The sequence below is a fragment of the Mauremys reevesii genome, linkage group 2, assembly GCF_016161935.1.
Source record: "Mauremys reevesii isolate NIE-2019 linkage group 2, ASM1616193v1, whole genome shotgun sequence".
NCBI classification, from domain to species: Eukaryota; Metazoa; Chordata; order Testudines; family Geoemydidae; genus Mauremys; species Mauremys reevesii.
In genome coordinates, this window is record NC_052624.1 from 40,894,057 (window position 1) to 40,911,255 (window position 17,199).

General features: G+C 42.9%; 1 long non-coding RNA gene across 1 annotated transcript; it reads right to left on the reverse strand.

Moving 5' to 3' along the window:
• Positions 1-2,944: 2,944 nt before the first annotated feature.
• On the reverse strand, positions 2,945-10,344 carry LOC120396541. Its single transcript, XR_005593212.1, has 3 exons — positions 10,157-10,344; positions 4,971-5,161; positions 2,945-3,177 (listed from the first exon to the last, which is right to left on the reverse strand). It is a non-coding gene; the product is annotated as an uncharacterized LOC120396541 (long non-coding RNA).
• Positions 10,345-17,199: the final 6,855 nt, after the last annotated feature.

Consider the following 17,199-nt stretch of genomic DNA (forward strand, 5'->3'; position numbering starts at 1 on the left):
GGCCTCAACTGGAGTATTGTGTCCATTTCTGGGCACCGCATTTCAAGAAAGATGTGGAGAAACTGGAGAGGGTCCAGAGAAGAGCAACAAGAATGATTAAAGGCCTAGAGAACATGACCTATGAAGGAAGGCTGAAAGAATGGGGTTTGTTTAGTTTGGAAAAGAGAAGACTGAGAGGGGACATGATAGCAGTTTTCAGGTATCTAAAAGGGTGTCATCAAGAGGAGGGAGAAAACTTGTTCACCTTAGCCTCTAATGATAGAACAGGAAGCAATGGGCTTAAACTGCAGCAAGGGAGGTTTAGGTTGGACATTAGAAAAAAGTTCCTAACTGTCAGGGTGGTTAAACACTGGAATAAATTGCCTAGGGAGGTTGTGGAATCTCCATCTCTGGAGATATTTAAGAGTAGGTTAGATAAATGTCTATCAGGGATGGTCTAGACAGTATTTGGTCCTGCTATGAGGGCAGAGGACTGGACTCGATGACCTCTCGAGGTCCCTTCCGGTTCTAGAGTCTATGAATCTATGAATCTATGGGGTTATTATGAAAATTACACCTCTATTGTTCCTATAGAATCAGACTTTTTCAACCTTCTCTTCCACAAAAATCTCTTTTTAACAACAATCCTGGGTTATTAAGAATAGGCTAAATTCTGCTTGCCTTAATTGCCCACTGGGATGGGGCATATGAGGAAGGCAAACAGAATTTGGCCCAAGTTCTAAAACCAACGGCACAAATATTATGACTGGTATCTTTTAGGTAGTACAAGATTTTGATGTGTTTGAGGCACTAAAAAGAGATTAGCAGATGCTAGATGCCAGCACAGGAGCTTGATGTGTTACCAGGGCTTGCCTAGCATTTTCTGTTAGTCTTTAAGGTGCACCGCACTCCCGGTTGTTTTTGTGGCTACCCCCTGATACTTGGCACCTAGCATTTTTGACATTGTACAGACTGAGGAATGATTGATAACAACAATAAAAAGTGTGATCATGTAAAAGTTACTTTAAAGGGACATTGCTGAGCAGTTTAGCTGAGATTTTGTGCCTCCCTCACAATTATGACAATATGGCTGCTGGAGAATACTTTCAAAATTCTAAGGGATCTATCTATTTATCTCGGTACTTACACAGACCCTCCATGACCACAGTATCTGAATGTCTGATTGTATTCTGTGTGGGAAATCCCCATTGAAGTAAATGGAATTATGCAGACAAAGCACATCTTGGGCCCTAATTTACTGACCTCTTGTCCTCTCTGGCCTCTCTGACTCCCACATTGCCCTTGTCCCTTCTCCCAAACCTCCCAAATGCAGCTGCCAAACGTTTTTTCCTTACCCAGCAATCTGAGCGCATTGCCCCACTCCTTGCATCCCGTTCATAGATGCTGTATTAAGTTTAAACTTAAATGCCTCACCTTCACGACTCTCCACACCTTGGCCTGAGCCAGCAGCACCTCCTGTTTTACATCCTCTTTCTGTTCTGTAAAAGCACCAGCCTCAACACTCCATTCATCTCTTTCTCCTGTTCCTATTGCTAGGTATTTTGCCATGATGTGCCTACATATATGGTGACTTACAAGCCCAGTTTGTCAAACCACCACTCTCTTGTTTAAATCCCTCCTCAAAACCTATTTCTTCCATGCCCATAAAAAGTGTTTATGGATGCAAAAACCCCATCATAAGCCAAAGTCTCCCCTGTCTTTATGTTATATGGTGCTTCTCATCTTCTCCATGTCCGTCCTCTAGATTGTAAGGCATGGGTTCTCAAACTGGGGGTTGTGAGGTTATTACATGGGGGGTCACAAGCTGTCAGCCTCCACCCCAAACCCTGCTTTGTGTCCAGCATTTATAATGGTGTTAAATATATTAAAAAGTGTTTTTAATTTATAAGGGGGGGGTCGCACTCAGAGGCCTTTTTATATGAAAGGAGTCACCGGTACAAAAGTTTGAGAACCACTGTTGTAAGGTCTTCCAGGCAGGGGATGTGTCTGTGTGTATTTTATAGTGCCAGTGCTCAAATAATCTTTGAAAATTCACATCTGACTGAGATCTGAGTGTGTACATGTGCATGAGTTATTTATTGTTCATACCATCGTACCAGCTTGTTATGTTTCTCTTGCAGTTTGGCCAGCCAGCCAGCAGAAGGAGCACAAGTTAACATCAAAACCTTATTCATAGAGATGTACTGGCTTCATTGATGCCTTTTGTGCATGATGCTTTTTTTATGACACCACATACATAAACAAGGACAATACTTGTTTAAGAATCAAAGTAAACAGCAATATTTTCATAATAGACAAGAAGGTGGGGTCGGGGATGGGACATAGGAACATTTTTGGAGGGAGGTGAAACTTTTGAAGGGAATAAAAGAGAAAACCCCGGAGAAGGAAAAATAAAATGCTTTTAAACTCCAAAAGACAATGCAGTGTCCCGTAAAAATTTGTACGTACATGTGGCTAGTGTGCATTCTTCTCTCAATCACTGCATATGTCCTCTTACTAATGTTACCAGGATAATTCCTGTTAATGTGAGTTTGCCTGAAATCTGCCAGGTTTACTCTAAATAAAATTTGCCAAACTGATTTTGTGCTATAGTTTGTGAATGATCCCCCTTGATTGGACATTTTGGCGTGGCTAACATTTCTTTGTTTGCCTCTGTCTCAAAAATTGTTTTTTATTATTCTTTAGACTTTGTGCAGCAGATCTTCATGGGTTATAGTAAATAAAAATAGGTTGCAATTAAGCAAACTTGTTAACAATTGTTGTATCTAATTGTATTGGTTGTAGTGCACATGTCTGGCAAAGTTTCCAGAGAACATAAGGGCATGCTTGAGAGTGGAACTATAGCAAAGGTTTTCCCTTAGCTGACATGCTAGCGGACTGTTTCGGGAGCAGCAAGACTAGGACGCAAGTGCCAGAAGTGCCATTTTGTGTTTTGTTTGTAGCAATATATTTATTTTGATTGGCACCCAACTGGGTTTTTCCCCAAAATGTTTGAAGAAAATTGATGAAGCTTGGTTTGAGTTAAACAAAAATTACCCTGAACATGGAACCATTCTTTAGCAGCACCACGGTTAAGGTGTTAACCAGGGTTTTGTTTCACAAGAGAAAATTAGAGCTCAGCAAAAGGACTCCAGTGAGAAAAGGTCCATGTGTCTCTTGCTCCTGTTTTTCCCCTAGCTGTAAACAAACAAACAAACAAAAAAATCAGAAACTTTTGAATCTTTCAGAAATGCTCATCAAAAGACTTGCAATTTTCCCTACAAAGTCTACCCTGGCCCCTAACCTGTCCTACCAATTGACAATACCAGTAGGCAAATACTGATACCTTGGAATGCAGAGAGTATATCAAATTTGGCTTTCACTATAGAGAGGCAGTAGCTTCTCCATAATACCAGGAACAAAATCTTCTCAATACACAATTGAATAAAATCTGTAACTAGCATACTGTAATGGCTTTTGCATCCATCATGCTGCAAACATCTGTCAAACAGTAGTTTACTCATCATACAGTCTTTCTATAGGTTTCAGAGTGGTAGCTGTGTTAGTCTGTATCAGCAAAAACAACAAGGCGTCCCTGTGGCACCTTAGAGACTAACAAATATATTTGGGCGTAGGCTTTTGTGGGCTAGAACCCACTTCATCAGATGCATGAAGCGAAAAATACAGGAGCAGGTATAAATACATGAAAGGATGGGGGTTGCTTTACCAAGTGTAGGGTCAGTTTAACAAGATAAGTCAATTAACAGCAGGATACCAAGGGAGGAAAAATAACTTTTGAAGTGGTAAGAGAGTGGCCCATTACAGACAGTTGACAAGAAGGTGTGAGTAACAGTAGGGGGAAATTAGTATTGGGGAAATTAAGTTTAGGTCTTGTAATGACCCAATCACTCCATTCAAAAACCAGTAGCAGAACACTTCAATCTCTCTGGTCACTCAATAACAGACCTAAAAGTGGCAATTCTTCAACAAAAAAACTTCAAATCCAGACTCCAACGTGAAGCTGCAGAACTGGAATTAATTTGCAAACTGGATGCCATCAGATTAGGCCTGAATAAAAACTGGGAGTGGCTTGGTCATTACAAAACCTAAACTTAATTTCCCCAATACTAATTTCTCCCTACTGTTACTCACACCTTCTTGTCAACTGTCTGTAATGGGCCACTCTCTTACCACTTCAAAAGTTATTTCTCCTCCCTTGGTATCCTGCTGTTAATTGATTTATCTCATTAGATTGACCTGACAGTTGGTAAAGCAACCCCCATCCTTTCATGTATTTATACCTGCTTCTGTATTTTTCACTTCATGCAGCTGATGAAGTGGGTTCTAGCCCACAAAAGCCTACGCCCAAATACATTTGTTAGTCTCTAAGGTGCCACAAGGACTCCTCGTAGTCAGGGCCGGCTCTAGACCCCAGCGCAGCAAGCACGCGCGTGGGGCGGCCCTTTCCCGGAGGGGCGGCAGGCTGGGCCGGTGGACCTGCTGCAGTCATGCCTGTGGGAGGTCCACCGGAGCCCCGGGAGGACTGGACCTGTCGCAGGCATGACTGCGGAGGGGGCGCTCATCCCGCGGCTCCAGTGCACCTCCCACAGGCATGACTGCGGACGGCTCGCTGGTCCCGCGGCTCGGCTGGACCTCCCGCAGGCACGCCTGTGGCAGCTGAAGCAGAGCCGCCGGACCTGCGAACCATCCACAGCTGCGGGAGGTCCAGCCAAGCTGCGCGACCAGCGGACCCTCTGCAGTCATGCCCGCAGGAGATCCGCTGCTCCCGCGGCTCCGGGGCGCCTCCCGCGCATGACTGCTTGGGGCGGCCAAAAAGGTAGAGCCGCCCCTGCTCGTAGTCTTTCTATAGTGATTCCATATCCTTTTAATTACCCACTGAGAAATGACCTATCTTCTATTATTACAGAAATCCTCTCAACTGAACTAGAACCTCTAGAATTGCTTTCTTGAATGCTTATCAAAAATCCCACCAATGGCCAACAGATTTGCTGCATCTGTGGAGACCTCCAAATATAGCCGAGGTATTCTGAACTGTATGCATCAAAGTGATTTTCTTTTGGCCATTCAAAATCTTTCTTGGAAATGCAGCTTGCTTGGGAGGGTTCTCATCTCATCACTGTCACAGCCTCTGCATCCATGCAATAATTCTGTAGACTGGTCTCTGCAAAATATATATATATAAATTGTGTTTCACTAGCAAGCTGTCAAAAGCAACTTCTTTAACTTACTATGGCAGGCAAAGAACTGAATCAGCTTTATTCCCTTGCAACATTTTTGATATTCTGTTGGTGTGTCTAAGATTTTTTATGTCTCACCACATTGAAGTTTCCATCTTAGCAGTGAAATCACACCCACAGATTTTTACAGAAGGCAAAAATGTGCCCTCTTCTGCTGTCTGTAGTTCAGCTGAATATTTTAATCCCGTGTTTCTGGAATATTTCATCTCTTTGGTTGCATTTGAAGAGGGCTTCGCTATATACTTGCACATTTATGATAAAGAGCATTTGAGATGCTTTGTAACAAGAATTTTAAAAAAAACGAAACAAAAGAAAAACAGCGCAACCATGGAGGAAAGACCATAGAAAAAGTAAAACAAACCTAGTATTACCTCAGAGAAACAATGTGACAAGTATGAATAAGACAAACTAAACTGGTTACTACTACAGTGACAACAGGCAAGGAACAAACACTGATAACATTTTCAGAAAATCAAACACTAAGGAAATATTGGCAAAAATTGGGGTAAAATGGATATTAAAGCAGCTGATATATTTTTAAAATAAAGCTGCTGAACTGAATAATTCTTACGGAAAAGCACAGTAAAGAACTGAGGAAAAAAATCAGAATACATTTGGTTAAGTCACCTAGCTTCAAAAATTAGAGAATACAAACATTGTAAATACTCTAATCCAGACAAAATACCTAGGGGTAGAACCTCATCTGTTATAAATTGGGACTCAGCAGATTTGCACTAACTAGAAGGGGCCCCTAGAGGATAATCCAGTGCTGGCAGAGGGATGGACTAATTGATCATTTCCATCTCTGTGATTCAGGATGAACGACAATTAGAGCTGTGTAACCCACCAGCTCTCACTGCTAAATTATTTGAAATCAACCTTTGTTCACATTCAGGTTACACTTGTGAACCAACCTGGAGTGGTTTGGCCAAGCATCGTTTGTGGCTGTCCATAGAAGTATTTCCATTTTTCCCTGGAGACCTACAAACCTTTTCAGGCTACTGGTCACGATGTACTACGTCTCTGGAGGTGGTTCTAGGGATAAGTCACAGGGTGTTTTTTCTGTGTGACTGGCAGAGCCTATCCCTTGCAGCAAGAGGGTGAATTCAGTTCGGCAGCAGCCACATTTGGCTCTGTTAAAAGAGAGGCTGCATTGTAAGTGAGGGATTTCCTTAGCTAACTAGAAAAAAATGTGAAAACCACCTTAACCCAGTCTTGGGCCTTTGCCTGTCTGACTTTGGCACATAGTCTCCTACACTTACTGTTTCTGTAACGTCTCTGGGACTTATTTGGCCTGACGTGTGTGTCTTCTAGCTTTACAAGGGGAAATTTATTTTTCCAGTATATTATCCAGTATATAATGTTATTATTATTGTATTATATTATCCAGTGTAATATTTTTGAAAGAGCCCTACACACTGCGTGCCCTCTTAAATCCCTCAGTTAGTGGGAAGTTGTCTTGCTTAAACACAGAAGTTGCACTGAATTAACCAATTAGAAACCAGTTTAGTAAATTGGTGCATCCCCCTTGTGTAGACACTTAAATCAGTGAGTGCCTCATCTCAATTTAGCTGAAGTTAGGAACGAATCTAGACTGATTTAGTTAGTACAATGCTTGTTTGCAAGGTGAAGCCTTAGTGTTAAACATTTTGCTTGACATAATTGTCTCCTAGTTTCATAAAGGGAGTTTCTTTGTGTCACCAGACTAATGCACCTATAATTTCTGACCAGGGGGCTCTGGAGAGAAGCTTTAGTGCACAGCCTGTTTTACCAGCTACAGTGTCTATTACTACACCTGTTGCACTCTCTCATGCTTTATGGTTTTATTTCGGTGAACAACAGACATATTTGGCTGTTCCTTTATACACAATGATCACTTTGCATTGGCCAGTGGCACTGTCCCTCTTTTCCATGCTAGTTTCTATTAAATTCCATTTTCTGATGCTGAAGCTTCTATGGTCTGTTGCTTTGGAGAAAGGCAATTTTGATTCTGCAGCCCTGCCTATTATTTTTTTAAAACCTCGATTAGCTCATCTATGGTCCTGAGCTTATTTATGTGCCATGCGTTGGTCACATTCAGAAATGCTCTGGATACATGTTATCTACCTCCTACCTATTTGCCTACCTACCAAAATGGTCCCATCACCATAGAATCTGAGTGTCTCACAAACAATACTGCATTTATCTTCAGAGCAAGTCTGAAAGGTAGGAGGGTATTCCAGTGGAATCCTGCAAATTCACACAAATTTAGAGGCAATAGCTATGAGGTTTGTAATAAACCATGATTGCAAGCATGGGATTTTGTGCTCCCACAGACTGATATATGTGTGTGACTGCATTGGCACCATTCCTGAATGTAGAGCCAGATCCTCAGCTGTTACAAATTTGGGTATCCCAGTTAGTGAATCTATGTCAGTTTATACCAGGTGAGGATCTGGCCTGTGCAATTGGTCAATCATGTGTGAACTGGACTGATGGGAAAGTTTGCACAATGCTTCACCAACTGGAAGGGTCTATTTCAAAATCAATGGGGAACGCTTTGGGTTTTCATGGCATCGCCGGAGAGTGAATACTGTTACACATGCAGCTGGCATTTCCCTCCCTAGACCAAGCATAGCATTTCTTTAATGTGCCCAGTCTGCAAGAGCACAAGGCATGCCGCATACCCTAGGCTGTGGGTGTTACGTTAGAGCAGTGTTTCTTCCTGGCACCAGTGGGGAGGCCCATCCTACACATATCTTTAAGCTTTGAGAGCCTGCAAAAAAGCGCTAGCTCTAAAGCATAGCAGTAGGGAAGAGATATACTAATTATCTTGGGTAAAGACGCTCTAGGTCTTTGCCAGTTTTTATCAAAGCATAAAAAAGCAATTATTAAAATTAATGCAATTTACCATGTGTTATACTTCTAGCAAAGCTATTTTTGGCTAGGTTTGCCATCTGTCCCATTCAAAGAGCTCAGCCCCAGACTTTTGCTCTCTGTCCCACCTCCTACAGTTCCCACGTGTCCTTCAGAAACTATATTCCTGTTTAAAGCAACACTCAAGTAGTTTGGGCACAAAAGCTAAATTACCTGAAAATTGCTATAATCTGGTGAGGAAGGGCTTCTGCATTCCAAATACCTATTAAAAAAAAAACAAAAAACCCTGACTGCCCCAAGAGACTTAAAAAAAAAAAACCCTCACAAAACACCTAGCCAGAGCCTCAGTAAATTAAACCTTGCAATACTTTTGCATGGTGCGGAGGAAGCCATCCAGCCAGTGGAGGGAGCACAAGTTAACTAATACATCGTATTCAGAGAAATGTGGTGACACCGTCAGCTAGGCCTGACAAAACTGCAAAGCTGAGATATTGTGCCATGCCTCAAAGAGTAGGTGACTTTAAGGGGGCTTCCTGATCCTAGGCTGCTCCCCTGGGCTGGAGTGCCCCTGGCGTAAATTAAATAGCGCTGGCGGGGAGGGGGGGCAGGCTGAGTTACGGCAGCCTTCTTGGAGTTCCCCACAGGCCCCAGTACTGCCCAGCATCTCACCAGTGCTGCACTGTAGGCCCAGCCCTGATACCCCCTTTTGCTCTTAGCCCCACCCCCGCTGCCTGTACCCTATGTTAGGGCGTGTGAGAAGATTCTAATGGCCTTACCTTGTTTTCCTCAATTTCTGTGCCAGGGAAATCACCTCTCAACCAGATCCAGGGCTTTTAGAGCCCTTTATGCCACTCTGGCTCTTTTGGGCAGTGTAAAGGGGTCAGAGCCTGGATAAGAAACTCACCTGAAGTGTTTTTAACCTATGAGTCTAGAACCCCAGGTAGATCCTACACATTTTTGTGTATAAAAGAATCCAAGGAAATCTGTATTTTACACTCCCTTCCAAATCTCCTGCCTCAGAGCAGGTGGAACAAAGCGTATTTATTTACCTTGTTGACTTGACTGGGGTTACGCCAATGGGCAAGAGCAGAATTTTCTTGCAGCATTTAGGGCCTGAGGCATTCAAGATAGGATAGCGTTTGTGAGTAAGTCTTTAGGAGACACTATAATGAAGAGAGGGTGGGAAGCAGGGGTGGCAGGAGATAAACAAGGTATTGCTGTTGACACTGGTGGTGGGTACCCCATGTGTCTCCTCCTCCTACTCCAGAGGTGGGAAAACTACGGCCTGCGGGACCGTCCTGCTTGGCCCTTGAGTGCCCAGCCAGGGAGGCTAGCCCCGGCCCCTCCCCCGCTGTCCCCCCACAGCCACGCTGCCACGCGGGCAGAGCTCTGGGCGGCGGAGCGACGCGCTCCTGCTGAGCAGAGCGGCAGCGTGTGTAGCTCCGGCTGGGCGGCGCAGCTGCCCGACATGCTGCTCTGAGCGGCATGGTAAGGGGGCCAGGGCCCGGGAGTTGGATAAGGGGTGAGGGGTCCCAAGGGCAGTCAGGGAGCGGTTGGATGAGGTGGAGGTTTGGGGGGGGGGTCGGTCAGGGGACAAGGAACAGGGGGGTTGAATAAGCCTGGGAGTCCCAGGAGGCCTGTCAGGGGGCGGAGGTGTGAATAGGGGTCAGGAAATGGGGAAGGGGGGGGGATTGGATAGGCGTGGGGTCCCAGAGGGCCTGTCAGGGGGCGGAGTGTGGATAGGAGTCGGGGCAGTGAGGGGACTGGGAGCAGGGGGGTTGGATGGGTCAAGGGTTCTGAGGGGGGCAGTCAGGGGACAGGAAGTGGTGGGGGGCAGATAGGGGGTGGGGGCCAGGCTGTTTGGGGAGGCACAGCCTTCCCTACCCAGCCCTCCATACAGTATTGCAACCCCAATGTGGCCTTAGGGCCAAAAAGTTTGCCCACCCTGTCCTACTCCCATCTCAGTACTTCTCTCTATACTGAATCCTTTCCTCCATGCTTCCATTTTAATAAGAAACTTTCAGCTAGAGAGAAAAGGCCTGTTAAGTTTATCCCTGATGTACCTCAGCTGAAGTAGTGGAGTTATCTGAAGGAAGAATTTGGACCAAGCTATCTTCAAAGCACCGATAATTCACCTTTGCCTGCAGTACTGCCCCATGCCCCAAAATACTAATGATTCCAGTGGCAGGCCGAATCTCTGCACTGTATTGTTCCTTGCTTGGCAACACCTCTCCAATAAATAAGTTGCAATCATCACCGCAACATCGTTCCTAGAAAATCTGCTTTCCAGAGCCAGCACACCTGGCAGTGACCTAAGCTCAAGACATCTCTGTCACAATTAGGGAAAGGTCATGGAAATCATCATAACCTCTCTACCGGATGGTAACTGTTTAGAGGTGATACATTTCCTTCCCCAAGGTTCACTTGTTTCTGGGCTGAGATTTACAGTTAACAAAGAAAACTGGCATTTATCAGAACTTGTATGATCAATGAAAATTCTGCCCGGTTCATGCTTTCTTTGGCACATGTTAAACTTGTAGAACAATTCTTGTCTGCTAAAGTTAGTTTAAGAATCACATTAGTGAGTTAAAGCTAATGACTTTGCAGCATTCAGGCCATATTCTGTTCTTATTTACACCAGTGTAAAGCTGTTCACTAATTGCTGGTGATAAGACAAGACCTTGTGGGCGTCTATTAGAGCAGTAGAGTGGCTCTTGTGCAAGTGGAAACAGAAACTGGTGCACTATCAAGTAATTCAGTGACGTGACTTCACATTCACACCAGTGTAACTGAAGGCAATCACAATAGTGTAGTCACTATATTGTACAGCATGTCTTTGTTTATAAATAATAGAAGACAAGGTGAGTAGCTATTTAAGATGACCACAAGCCACAGCTTTCTGTTATGATTCAGGCAAAAACACTATGACTTAAAGCCATTGTATGAAGGGAAAATTCCAGCTGAGTATTTCCTGAATGAGGAGTATAATATAGAACCCTCATTGGCCAATCAGGTGCCTCTTTTCATCCAGCTCATTTTGAAAGACTACATTAGATGTATGTGCTATATTTTAAGGGCGTATCTGCCAATCTTAGATTACATCCAAGCACTTGTTTAGGGTTATGTGAGATGGATTGTTTTATGTGATGTGTTCAATGTACTTTGTTATATATTTATGTATTGGGATAAAAAGTCACAATGCCAGCCATATGGTTAGTCAACATCATTTACCACCTTATGAGGAGAACACCCCTGCCATTTTTGCTAATGTAGAACTTAAAATTTCCACAGGGCACCAAAGGAAAGTCCCTTTAATAATTGGAATACTGTATGTCTTGACCTTTGAATGAAATAGGCCTGTTTCAAGAATAAGATGAGCCAAAGCATCTTTATATATTACTTTTGCCAAATAGAAAAAAATGCTGAGACTGAACAGTTGTAAATGTACAGGTAGGTTAAGAATGTACACTATTTATCATAAAATGATGATGATGTTATCCCATATTCTAACTCCTTCTGCACTTTTTTTCTTTTTTGCTGCTTGTATGAATGTAAATCAAAATACAATTTAAAAAACAAAGAAAGACACAGAAGAAACCATCCAATATCAGGTAGTCTATTAATGTGATCCCAGAAAAATATAATGATGACAAACTAACACAATGATATTGTTGTGTGACTCGATGCTCGTTGGTGAAAAGTGAGGTCCTGAAAACATCCTAGTTAAATGAATATGGGATCAGTCCCTTTCAAGGGCAGAAGTTGTTTTTCAGCTGTGTTTATGTGGGTTTTGTCTGTGCATACAATACTGAATCCCTCTCTGTACTTCATATTTGTCTATATTCCATGTAAGGACTTCCGATCCTGATTCTAATCTCATTTGCACTGAGATGTAACTGCACTGACTTCAGCAGAGCTACTCCTGATTTTCTATCAATTAGTCCCTATGAATCCATATTGTAATGCAGAAAGACAGGGCCTGATCCTGCAGTGCGTTGATCATGCTCGACTCTCATTGGACTCAGATGCTCAGTACCTTGAAGAATCAGGCCCAATAGCCACCGTACGGCTGAGCTGCACATCTTTATTTTCCAGGGGCTGTTTAGGTTCAAATACTGTCTGCTTGAATTTTTACAAATATTAGACAAACAAGTAGTTAGAAATAATTGCAATTTATGGAATAAATTACACCATTAGTGACTCTGAAATTAATAATCAAGGAACAAAGGGAAGAATATATTGAGTAGGTGACAGAAAAAAAATAAACCTCTTGAGCAACTTGCCACTCTTAGGATTTTAATTTTGAGCTTCCACTCCCAGCTATCCATTCTTATTGCCCATCCATCAAACTCCTGATGAATATAAAGGACCATAGTATGCAGTATATCACTCCACAAGATTGCTAGGCTGGGATAACAATGGAGAGAGAGTCTTGCAGGTTTCGAGGAGGTAGAAGGAAACAGCAGATGACAGTATGGAGAAGCTTGGCTCTCCTTTTGCTTTTCCTTTTCCTCTGTTTAATTGTGCTGGCCTTCTAACCACCATTTCAAAGATACCCAAATTCTTACTCGTGATCAAATCATCTGAAAATCTCCCCTCAACTGCCTTTAACAACTGATATAACTTTTAATAGAAGTGCAGCATGATTTATACCTCTGCTTATTCCTACAATTTTAGGTTTGGGGTTTAATTTTAGTAGCATGTAAGAAGCATTTATCTTCAACTTACTATTTACAGAGTTATAAAAAATGTTGCAGTTGTTACTTTCACTGCTAGCAATATGGTACCACTTGAATTAGTGCTGGCTGCGGAGAACTGGGAAATATCAGTATTATTTTTGTATGAATATTGTGCCTGTCTCTGTGTGTTTGTTTATTGGGTTATTGATGTGGAGTTTGATCAAAAGGGGGCTGGTAGGGAAGGCTACACAATGGCCCAGATAAGGGGTCTCTGAAACACAGTAGCCAGGTTAATAGCTGTGAAGAGGTGACCTGCTCCACCCCAAGCTGTATTGCCAAGGCTGAGAACCTGGAGAGCAAAAGACACTGATCAGTTAAAAGGGCTGCCCTGCAGAAAGGGAGGACAGAAGATGTCAGCAGCTGCAGGAAGACACAGACTGCTCGGGAGTCAGGGGTTGCAGCAAGAAGGCTGTATCTTGATTACCAAGAGAATGGGGGGTGGCGCCAAGGTTAAGTCATGTCTAGCTAGGGTCCCACCCCAAAGAGAACTGGAGGCACAGATCTGTCACTTTAAGGGGTGCACGTGGAGGACTAGAAAAGGGACTCAGCTGGGGCAGCCAGCCCAGGGGCTGTGACACTGGCCTTAGGCAAAGAATACAACCATTGAACAGTCTAAGTGTTGCAGGAGCAATCCTGCTATACAGAAAATGATTTAATAATTGGATGCATACTTGGAAGTGTGTTGTTTTTAAAACATATTTAATATGTTCACTGTTTTTAAAAATATTCCAGTGGCTCATTGTAATTTTCATGTGCCTCATGGCAACATTATATTGTACGTATTAGAGAGTTCTGGGTGGGAATTAAGAGGAGAATATAGCTTGTTGACTTCCATTTTAGAGTAAAAGCAGAGATGGAAGCCGCAGGAAAATGATAAGTACAAATTTAAATGGGGCGGGGAGAGCTACAAGAACTGACTTTTATGTTTGCAATTAGCAATTTAATTTTTGCAATACATGAGCACAGCTGTGGTTATGAATGTTTATATATGGTTAGTTACTGATCTTTATGCTTGCAATTATCAAGTTATATGTGATCATTTAATATCCTTAAACTTGGCCAGCTAAATGTTCACTCTTTAACTTCTTATTTGATTAAGACTGATTTTATATGTGCAGTAATCATTTTATATCTGCAATAATTCATCAGTCAAAATACTATATACATGACTTGAATATATATCTTTCAGTTTAAAAATTCTTCCCCCTCCTGAGTAACTAGTCATATTTTCTGATCTTTTCAGATTAAAAGATTAAAAAGGAAGAGAGATGTTGAATTTATTTGCAATTTCCCCTCCCTGTCAGTTGAGTGACAGCCCTCTTTGAACTCAACCCTGATTTTGATTTGAAAACTGGTTGTAATCCTTTCAAGATTAAACTTAATTTTTGCAGATTATTCTGATATACACATTCTTCTGGTACCAAACCCACCCTGCTTCATGTGCCAAAGGTCATTTTTCATTGTGGTAAAATTTAATCTGGAGGATTTTTGACCACAAAAATGTGGCTCAAATCTTAGAAAATATCCTGCCGACAGAAATGCTAAATTAAAAAGTTTAGGGGAAATGATGGGCAGAGCACCAGGATTCCTAAACACAGAAACTGAGTACCTTTGGTATACAGAAAATCTAGTAAAATTAAAAAATCCAGTGCACGACTTGCATCACTACAAATATATTATCCACTCAGGTGAGCTGATTACTGATTTTCCACCAACATTCAGCTAAACAGTTCTTTATCCACCAGATGATGCTGTTGAGTGGCACTGGGCCTTCCAGACTCAAGATACCACAAATCTGCCAGTGCTGAGATTTTACAGTGATGGGTGAAGCATAAGACTGTAGCAAGAATAGAATAGCCCAGAAAGCAGAACTCAGGTACCACATGTGATAGCTGGTAGTGGTACCTCTAGGCCAACCATTCAGATGCGCTCCTTTCCCCTAATCACATTGTATTTCAAAGTACATATTTTGAACCCGGTTCGTTGTTAGTGTAAGTGCGTGTAACTCTTTGGGACACCCCCAGCACTGACTTTGACTCCTAATTTTAAGATTGAAATGTATCCCATTAAACCAGCAATTGAAAGATACAAACCAACACAACTTTATTTTCTATACATTTTTTTCTTACCAGCTGTAACCTAAAATGCTTTTTATGGTTTCTAAAGCATTACGTGTTAAAAATAATATCTGAACAAAAGAGAAGCAGCTGTGGACAAGGAAGAAAAGCTGTGGCTTCACAGGTGATTTCAAATATAATCATGGTGCTCGGTACAAGATCAAATCAACTCCTTGTTTGGCACATGCCTCATTCTTACTAACTCTACAGTGTGCAGGACTGCCTTATTATCAGAACTTTTTCCTAGCGTGGTCTTCTGGGCCTAAGACTTTACATTTAGCAACAAGGAGGCAGTTGTAGTCCTAAAGTAGCCAGTTTGTTGCTGGCCATTTTTCCCTGTCTTCTAGCTAGTGAGTGCCTAGTCTGTTTTCCCCTTTCTTGTTACCGAAGTGTTGGTATATCCTCACAAGGAGATGTAACACTCAGCGTATGCTTTACACCTTCGAGCCTCTATAGCAACGTTAACCAACTAGTCAGTAAGGAAAAGAGCTGTAGGTAGGTTGTTGCAAATGGCAGGAGCTGGGCGGGGGGGGGGGGGGGTGTCCAAGGTCAGGCACCAGCAGTATCCTTGTGTGAACAGTAGGCATCTAATACCAAAACAGAGCGATGGGAAGAAGTGGTTAAAAAGGTGAACAAGGCCACAGGAGGTTGTAAAAATACTTAGACAAAGAAATGTAAGCACGGTCACTGTTGTAAGGCTAGCAACATCCAATGTAGGTGTAATGGGATAAATTAAACATGGGCTGTCAACCCAGACTTGTAGTCTTACCCTTGGAAGAGGGGCTAATAAAGTAAGCACTACTCAAGCCTTAACTACAGCATATCAGTGCTCAAAAGTACCACGCCAGGAATACACACGCCAAAGGATAAGTGAGCCAATCACATCGGATTTGTCACAGTGCCTTGACTTTGTTCTAGTCTCAGGTTGTTGGATCCTTCAGGGTAACGTTTGGCCCCTTTGGCTCAGTCTTACCGCTCTTATATGTGGGCATTTGTGTATTGGAAAGGAGGGCTGGGCTTGTGGTTAAGGTACTGGGCTAGGGCTTGGGCTCAGGAAAGCTGGGTTGAATGCCCCGCTCTGCACAAAGTGTCTTTGTGCTCTGTGTCGCCACTGAAAAGTCGAGGTTAATAGCTCACAGACGTTCTGAGCACAAATGCCCTTATAATAATTTGGAAGTAGTTTGGTACAGTGGTGAGGTGGGCTATACGAACAGATTATTTGCCATACTCAGTACTTTGTCTTGTTTGGGTTTCATTCATTGTAATATGAAAAAACTGCCCTTTTGAAATCGGCCTGTTGCCTGACTCTTCAGTGCCTCTTCCCACCAAGCCCGAACTGTTCTCGCGCTGACTGTGATATCCCGCCTTTGGGTGAACTGTTGCTGTGCCAAGCAGACCAGGAAGAGGGCTTCAAAAACATGAGGAAAGACGACAGGAATCTGAGCGCTGAATCGGTATCAGAAAGCCTTGATTAGCAGGAAGGAAGAATGAGAAAACCTTTTCATTTGTATAATCTTTCGCCCTAACGGCTAGGGAGAAGCACTGATGGGTATGTGGACAATATTAAATGGGGGTGGTCAGTATAGACAAGGACAATGAGCATCAGCAACTGTGTAACCTAATAATAATAATAATCATGAAGCGATTTGAACCATTTCATTACTTGATAACCAGAGGACTAAATTCTGTCCTCAGCTACAATTGTGCAACCAACCCCTCCGGAGACCAGTAACATACCAAACACCCACCCACCCCCAAACATGTTGTGGAAATGCTGAGCTATGAGTAACTTTCCAGATGGAAGGATTGGGGCCTCGCTATATCCAGGGCTGTTCTAACCCAGAGGAAGGGGATCATTGTTATGTGCAATACTCTTTTACATATACCCACCAAGCTCACTGAATGGTCCCTGACGAACCACACATAGGCAGGATGAGCATTTAAGATGATCTATTCATTTATTTATTTTGCAGCCTGATGCACTTGAAGTGGGGCTTTACAAGCAGCCCTGATCATGATGCCACTGGGGCTGGGGACGAATGAAGCTGAGGCTGCAGGGGCTGCAATAGTTTCCCACTGACCTATAGCTCCTACCAGAACTTTTCCTGGCAAGGAAGGCAAAGCAGACTTGTATAGCGTGTCCTTTGGGAGGAGGCCACTAAACAAGTGAGCTCAAGCTGACTTCCAAAGGGCCGGGGTGGAAGCTCATAGCTAAGGGAACTGACTAGCTTGTGTCTTTGCCAGATAAAG